General features: G+C 32.8%; 1 pseudogene; it reads right to left on the reverse strand.

The window, feature by feature from the left end:
• Positions 1 to 6,558: 6,558 nt before the first annotated feature.
• On the reverse strand, positions 6,559 to 7,212 carry LOC124077810 (tropomyosin alpha-3 chain-like; annotated as a pseudogene).
• Positions 7,213 to 7,766: the final 554 nt, after the last annotated feature.

The following is a 7,766-nucleotide window of genomic DNA, read 5'->3' on the forward strand; positions in this document are numbered from 1 at the left end:
AATATATTCCAAGTTTTCTAAGGAATCTCCATACTGCTTTCCATATTGGCTGCACCAATTTACAGTCCCACCAGTGATGTCAATGCACCTTTTACCTCACATTCTCGATAACATTTATTGTTTTTTGTATTCTTAATAACTGCCATTCTGACTGGTATGAGATAAAATCTTAGAGTAGCTTTAATTTGTGTTTCTCTAATTGCTAGAGATGATGAACACTTTTCCGTATATTTGTTGATGAAACATATATCTTCTTCTGAGAACTATCTGTGCAGCTTCTTAGCCCATTTATAGATTGGGTTGTTTGTTTTTGTGGTGTTGAGTTTTTGAGTTCTTTAAATAATCTGGAAATGACTGTTCTATCTGACATGTGTGTGGCAAAAATTTGCTTCCAAAATGTAGGGTCTCTCTTCACATCATTGATTGTTTCTTTTGCTGAGAAGAAGGCTTTTCAGAAGTTTGAGTTCATCCCATTTATTAATTCTTGATTTTATTTCTTGTGCTTTAGGAGTCTCATTAAGGAAGTCAGGGTCTAATCTGACATGATGAAGATTTGGACCTATTTTTTCCTCTATTAGGCACAATGTCTCAGGACTAATTCCTAGGTCCTTGATCCACTTTGAGTTGAGTTTTGTGCATGGTGAGAGATAGGGGTTTATTTTCACTTTGCTGCATATGGATTTCCAGTTCTCCCAGCACCATTTGTTGAAGAGGGTATCTTTTCTCTAATGTATGCTTTTGGTGCCTTTGTCTAGTATGAGATAACTGTTTTTATGTGGGTTTGTCACTGTGTCTCCTATTCTGTACTATTGGTCCATGTCTGTTTTGGTGCCAATATCATGCCATTTGTATTACTATAGCTTTGTAGCATAGTTTAAGGTTTGTTATTGTGATACTTCATGCTTCACTCTTCTTGTTAAGTATTGCTTTGACTTTCTAGGTCTCTGATGAATTCATGTGAATTTCATCATTGCGTTTTCCATTTCTATAAGGAATGATGTTGGGATTTTAATTGGATTTATTTTTAAACTGTATAATGTTTTAGGTAGCATGACCATTTTGACAATATTAATCAATATTGTCAAATATTAATCATCAAAGAGCATGGGAAATCTTTCCATTTCTAAGGTGTTTTTCAATTTCTTTCTTTAGTGTTCTGTAGTTTTCAGTATAGAGGTCTTCTACCTCTTTTGTTAAGTTGATTTCCAATTTTTTTGAGGCTATTGTGAATGGGGAAACTGTGTTATATATACACAGTGAAATATTACTCAGGATAAAAGAGGATATAACTATGGATCTTACATGTAAATGGATGGAGTTGGTTATATCCAGCTATGTGAAGTAAGCCAATCCCCAAAAAACAAAGGCCGAATGATCTCTCTGAGAAGTGGATGCTGATCCTTCAGTGGGAAGGGAGAGCCATGGGAAAAAAGGGGAGGGAGGACAGGGAGGGTGCATGGGAGCAGAAAAAATAGTGGAATGAGATGGACATCATTGCCATAGATTGACTTATGACTGCACATATGGTGTGACACTACAAACATAGAAATGTAAACTTGTGCTGCAATTGTGTACAGTGAATCAAAATGCATTCTGCTGTCATATATACCTAATTAAAATAAATCAATTTTTAAAAAGACAAAAACTACAATATACTGGACAAATTTTCTATGTTCTTCTATATAAAAAATCTAAACTATTGAAAATCTTTCTACTCTAATATAATCTCTAAATTCATGCTAATATCTAACCAAATGAAACAGCATTTTTGAAGGAACTGAATGAATGTATTTTAAAATATATATGAAGGTGTATAGAAAAATCTGGCAACAACAAACAAAGAAAAATGCACCTGTTAACAGGTCTTATGTATTTCATAGCTGAAGGCATCTTAAACTTGTAATAACAAAAAGAGACAAATAAATTAATAAAATATAACACAGATAATATATATGTACGTAATATGGATATCTAATATATCAAGAGGCTTTTTTGTAAGTCAGTGAGACAAAGTTAGATACTTAATAAATTATGTTGGGAAAATTGGCTAATTCTCTGAAACCAAAGTAAATTAGTTCTGTAATTTACTGAATTATATAAAATAAATATAATGAAATATATATACATATATATGTTATATATAATGTATATAAATATATGTAATAAATATATATGTATAAAAATAAAATCCAGGTATATTAGTAACATAAAAGGAATAACTAAAAATTAATGTGAAAATATTTCATATGCAAGACTCCCAAAATGAAAATCATGATGGGTCTTTTTAATCACTATTAGTAAATGAGTTTTTAATCTCAATGAGATGGAAAGTCACAAAATAATTTATTTTGGTTTCAAAAGGAACACTGTCTGCAGTGTTGAGAATAAATTCTAGTGAAGCGGAGGTGTTAAAGAAAATTAGGTGTGAGGATATCGTAATATTCCAATCAGGAGGTGCATAGCCTGGGTAGTAGTGAACAAGGTTGCATGATGTGATTATTTATGATAAACAAGGACCCATGATATTTCTAGAAGTGTTTATATTGTATGATTAAAAAGTTAAAAGGCAATTTACCAGTTTTTTTTTTCCTTGAGAAACAAAGAATAAAGATGCTGAATGTGGGAAGGCTTCAAAATGAAGTAGGTTTAATAAGAAAAGCAAAAATGCAGTTTAGATTCAATTGATTTCCAAGTCTTTCAATTATATTTAGTATTAAATCCTTGAGTTCTTAATATATACAAAATTGGAGCACTAGCCATAAAGAACAACGAAATCCTGTCATTTGCTGCAAAATGGATGGAATCAGAGAACACTATGTTAAGTGAAATCAGCTGCATACAGTGAGGCAAGTACCACATGATCTTTCTCATATATAGAAACTAAAAATTGTTGCTCTGAATGAAGAATAGAGAAGGATGAAGCAGATATTGTGTGGTTAATGAAGGACTCGGGATATGATCAATGTACATTGTAAGCATGAACAAATATCACACTGACTCCTTTTAATATGTACAATTAATATGAGTTAATTAAAAGGTATTTCCAAGTGGAGATATTTGAGTTTGGGTAAAAAAGTGAAGCAGTCGTTACATAAATTTAGAAATTATTGGAATATATGTAAAATTAATATTGGTAACAAAAAAGATGGAGGGAAAAGACAGAACAAATGTGTTTTATAATCTTTTCAATTAATTTCAATTGAAAAAAAATTATGAATTTAACTTACTTTATTATATGTTATACACAGAATCAACATAACATAGGTCAATTAAATTCCATAAATATATATTAATACATAATTTATTTCATGGTTAATCGACTAAAATTACCAAACAGCATCAAAATATATGTGATAGGGGACCACAAACAAACAACAAAATACCTCTTGAGAATTTTCCTGGATATGCCCTAGACTCAGTGTTAGAAAGGATCTTGATTTATAAGATTTATTCAGTGGTGAAAATCTGAAATATTTCAAAAATAAGTGAAATATTAAGGCTCTAGTTCAGATCTCCTAAATCTTATTCCAATATCCTATCTTTCACAGAGAAGAGAACAGATATCTGTAGACATAAAAATAATTTTGGAAATTGAAAATCCATTTGGATTGAGAGGTAAATAATAAATATTAAATGTGAATTTTAATAACCATAAAATTTTAATAACCATGGATTTTAATAACCTTCAAGTATGAGAAACAAAGTGTGCATAAGCTCAAAAGAAATTAACGTACTTTTGGGTATTTTAGCTACATAACAAAATCAAGGGCCATTACAAGCAAATCAAAGCTGACATATTTAAACATTACAAATTTATATATATATATATATATATATATATATATATAAAATTAATGCATAAATAACCAGGCAGCATCAAAATTTTTAATTCCAGTATCTTTATGACAGAAAAAAAGTTCTTTAGATGTAAAAGGTTTTGAAAGTATGTGTAACCATACTGGAATTAATATGGTGGAAAAGCTGGTTTTACTTGCTTAAACTGCTTACAGTAGTGGATTATTTTCTTCTGAAATAATTATACAAATAGACACCAACACATATGGCTTAATTTCCTTTTTTGGATTCATAGTTCATTGGCTTCTTATCAATAAAATATGGATTGGTCAAAAGTTAAGAAAGAGAAACTTAAAAAAAAATATTGACATTTAATAATACTTTGGTCTTTAGAGTCTCTTTGAAGTATTTAATCCAATTAAAAAAATACCTTTTTGCTAAGAACAGCCACTACATTACAAAACAGATCTCTGGAATTTAAATTGGATAAAGAATAAATACTATGTTAAGAATTCTTATGATATATGAAAAAAAAGTAAAATTACACAAGGCAACTATTGAAAGTGCTAGATAGGTTTACTGTCTGGATTTTGGTGAAAGTGTCTAGGTATTTGCATGGGTCTAAATTCATCAATTTGCATACATTAATTATATATAGGAAAGATAATAGGAAACTTTGACCATGCACAGAGATTTCCTCTTATTATAGATGCTATTTAGTCATCACATTTTAAATATAAAAAGGAAACTTTAAACAGTACACTTATTTTTGTACATAATATAATCATTTATTATAAATATTTTCTTCATAACAATTTTTTGTTTTATTTTAGTTTTAATGGCAAATTGTTACATTCTTTATATTGTCTCATATTTTATAATAGCAGGAATTAAAAAGAATAATGTAAAAAATTATTCTTAAATTTCTCTCATTATTTTAAAAATCAACCAACTAGAAAACATACATCAACTTGGAGGGAGAGAGGAAAAAAGGAAAATTGTGTATGTTTTATAAATTATTATACATTGCTACAACCTAAAAAGCAACTCTTTCCATTTACATATTTATCTTTTACAGAATTTTTTTTCTTTTTTTTTTTTTTGAGGGAATGGTTTTTATTTCAAAAAGATTCTTGTCAATATTCAGTATCAAAATAGTTGCACTATTGTTTTTTTTTTTTTATTCTCCCAATTGGCCCCAAAGAAACCACAAAAAAGGAAAGTATATTTTAAGCCAATAAATTGCAGGATATAGATTTAACAGACTTCACAGAAAGCTCACCTAAAAGTGGAGACTGGGGTTGGGAAAGAAACTTTGAAAGATCAGCATACTGCTAGCCCAGACTGTAGGACTCTCAAAGACAGATAGGGTAGCCAGGTACCTGAATCCCAAAGAAGCAAAGTTTCCAAACAACATAACATTTAAAGAGTTTTGTACATAAGCTTTCTCTAGCACTGACTGATACAAAGCACAATGAGATGGCACTTCTAGAGATAGCAGCTTCAAAGAAACCTGATGTGATGATGAATGAGATCAGTAGACATTCCCAGGCCTGCAGTGGCAAAACACCAGTTTTATTGCTAAGTCAGTGGCAAAAACATCTTTTTTGCAAGAAGGCAGGAGAGGTCACCTCAAGGTTAAGGGGCCCACAATCTATTCTGTGAACAGTGGGGAAGTGGATAGAGAAGGGAGAAAAATTTGGTCTCAGACTGAGGCTATGGCTCAGTGGTAGAATGTTAGAGGCTCTCCCAGAACAAAGAAAAGGCATCCTGTCACACTTAGCATGCATACCAACTCAGTGGTAAATCTGTCCTGATTGTGTTGTAACTCAGTTATGGGTGATGCTTTTGCAACTCTATAGTAGAATAATATCCAATCAAACTGTGTGTTTATTATCTTATATGGGAGACAAAGAGCTTATAAGAGTTCATTGCTCAGCTTTCAGGATGAAACTCCACAGAGCCTATGCTGGCACAAAAATAAACACTGGTTCCTGCTGAATGCCCAGGTTTCCCATGCACAAATATCACAAGGAGAGCACTTGCCCAACCTGAAAAAGGTCCTGGATTTAATCCCCAGCACCACAAAAACAAAAATGTCACAGAAGTATGATCATCTTTATTTGGTCACAATGAAAAAGAATAAAAAGAATAAAGTTATCTAAAGATACTAAAAAAAAAATCTTGAATAGCAGAATAGCATGGTTTTATTTTTTGGCAAACTCCTCTTGGAATCACCTTTCTGGTTTGGCTGGTACTTTGTACAGAGGAATTAGATAGTGGAATATTTCTCTCCGCTTTGTTTGTCTCTCAGTAGGGTAGCCCTATTCCTGTTTTCTTTCTCTGTGGAGAAGGCAATATGAATTAGACTGGGAAGTTACCTTCCAAAAGTGAGAATGGAATTAGATTGCTCCTTAGAGCTGTGGAATTATTTGGAATGTTTACAAATGGTTACTCTAAAAACATAAAGTAATTACAAAATATGTTCATCAGAATTTGATTTAAAGACACTTCATGTTGTGCTCACATTCCCTTAAATGTTACTTCCAAAGGTGCTCAGCCTGTAGCCCAGCTGGCATTTATGGGAAGAGGCAAAGACAGTTTGGGGAAAAAGACAAGGGTGTGGGAGTACAGGGGATGTCAAGGAGAAAGCAGCCTTCCAGTTGAAGATCAGCCCTCAATTTCAAGGTCAGCTTTGGGCTGGCTGGCCCCACAGGCAGAGCATGTGAAGGAGAAGCAGCCCCAGGCCAGGCCTGGGGAGGTCTACATCTTACTGAGTTCAAGCAGAGTCTGGTTCAGCATCATTTCTGTACAAACGTGCTAATCTTTTGTGAATTTCAGTTTATCTTTCAAATCATCAATTGTCTTTTCTACTTGGGCAACAGAACTCTCAGCAAACTCAGCAGTGTTCTCTGCCTCCTTGAGCTTATCAGTAAGAATCTTCATTTCTTCCTCATGTCAGCCTTGGTTTTTAAGAATACTTTTCTTCAGTAGCCCTCAGACACATCATTCTCATCTGCTCATCCACCTCTTGGAAAGGAGACTCTGCAAGCTCACCTGGTTCTTCTGCCATTCCAAATCTTCTTCAATAATCATGAACTTATGAGCCCCCTCTTCATACTTCCTATCCACTTCATCTGCAATGTGCTTAGGTTCTTAGAGTTGGATTTCTTGGGTTCCATCTTTACTCCATCTTTCAGGGCCCGATTTTCAATAACTTTCATACCTCTCTCACTTCCGGGCAGTAGCTAGGCACTCTTGGGCAAGGTCCAGCTCCTCTTCCTCCAGTTCAAGGAGGCTACCTCAGCCTCAGCCTTTTCCTGGCCAGGCTTTCTCCATCTCCTCAGCATCCTCAGCTTGCTGCTGCAGAACCTGGATCTTGCGCCTCACCTTCTCTACCGTGGTCATCCCTGCCATGGTGCCATCTTGTCACTTCTTGATATCTGCCTTCTACCTCCTCCACTCAGCTTGGCAGCCAAATTTTTTCTATTGTTAAATTATAAATTGTATAATCCATATAGATTTTTAGACATACTATCAATCCTTAGAAGTTAAAGGCATTTAACATCTTCAATCCTACATGCTTTAAAAGATAACTTCCAAATTTTCTGAGTGGAAATTGTATTTAAAACAACTATTTGTTCAGTATGATTAAATCATAATTATCTTTATGTACACTGAAATAAATTTTAACAGTGACACAGTAACACTTTTGAATTATAAAATATTAAAATGATATTGTTTCTGCTTTGTCATTCTCAGATTTGTAAATAAAAATCATATGATGAGAACTATTTGAGAGATTATTTTTGACATGTGTAATGTAAAAATACAAAGTAGAAGAGTATAAGGTAAATGGTTATCTGAAATCTGAGCTTTAGAAATTAGTGGAAGTTGCCTACCAAAATGAGAGATTTATAACAGCTGTCATTCCGTCTTTTAATTTAAATTACCCTATATTAAATAATATA

This window comes from Marmota monax, unplaced genomic scaffold (genome assembly GCF_021218885.2).
Source record: "Marmota monax isolate L192 unplaced genomic scaffold, Marmota_monax_Labrador192_F-V1.1 WCK01_AAM20220418_F8-fsc00077, whole genome shotgun sequence".
Taxonomy (NCBI): domain Eukaryota; kingdom Metazoa; phylum Chordata; class Mammalia; order Rodentia; family Sciuridae; genus Marmota; species Marmota monax.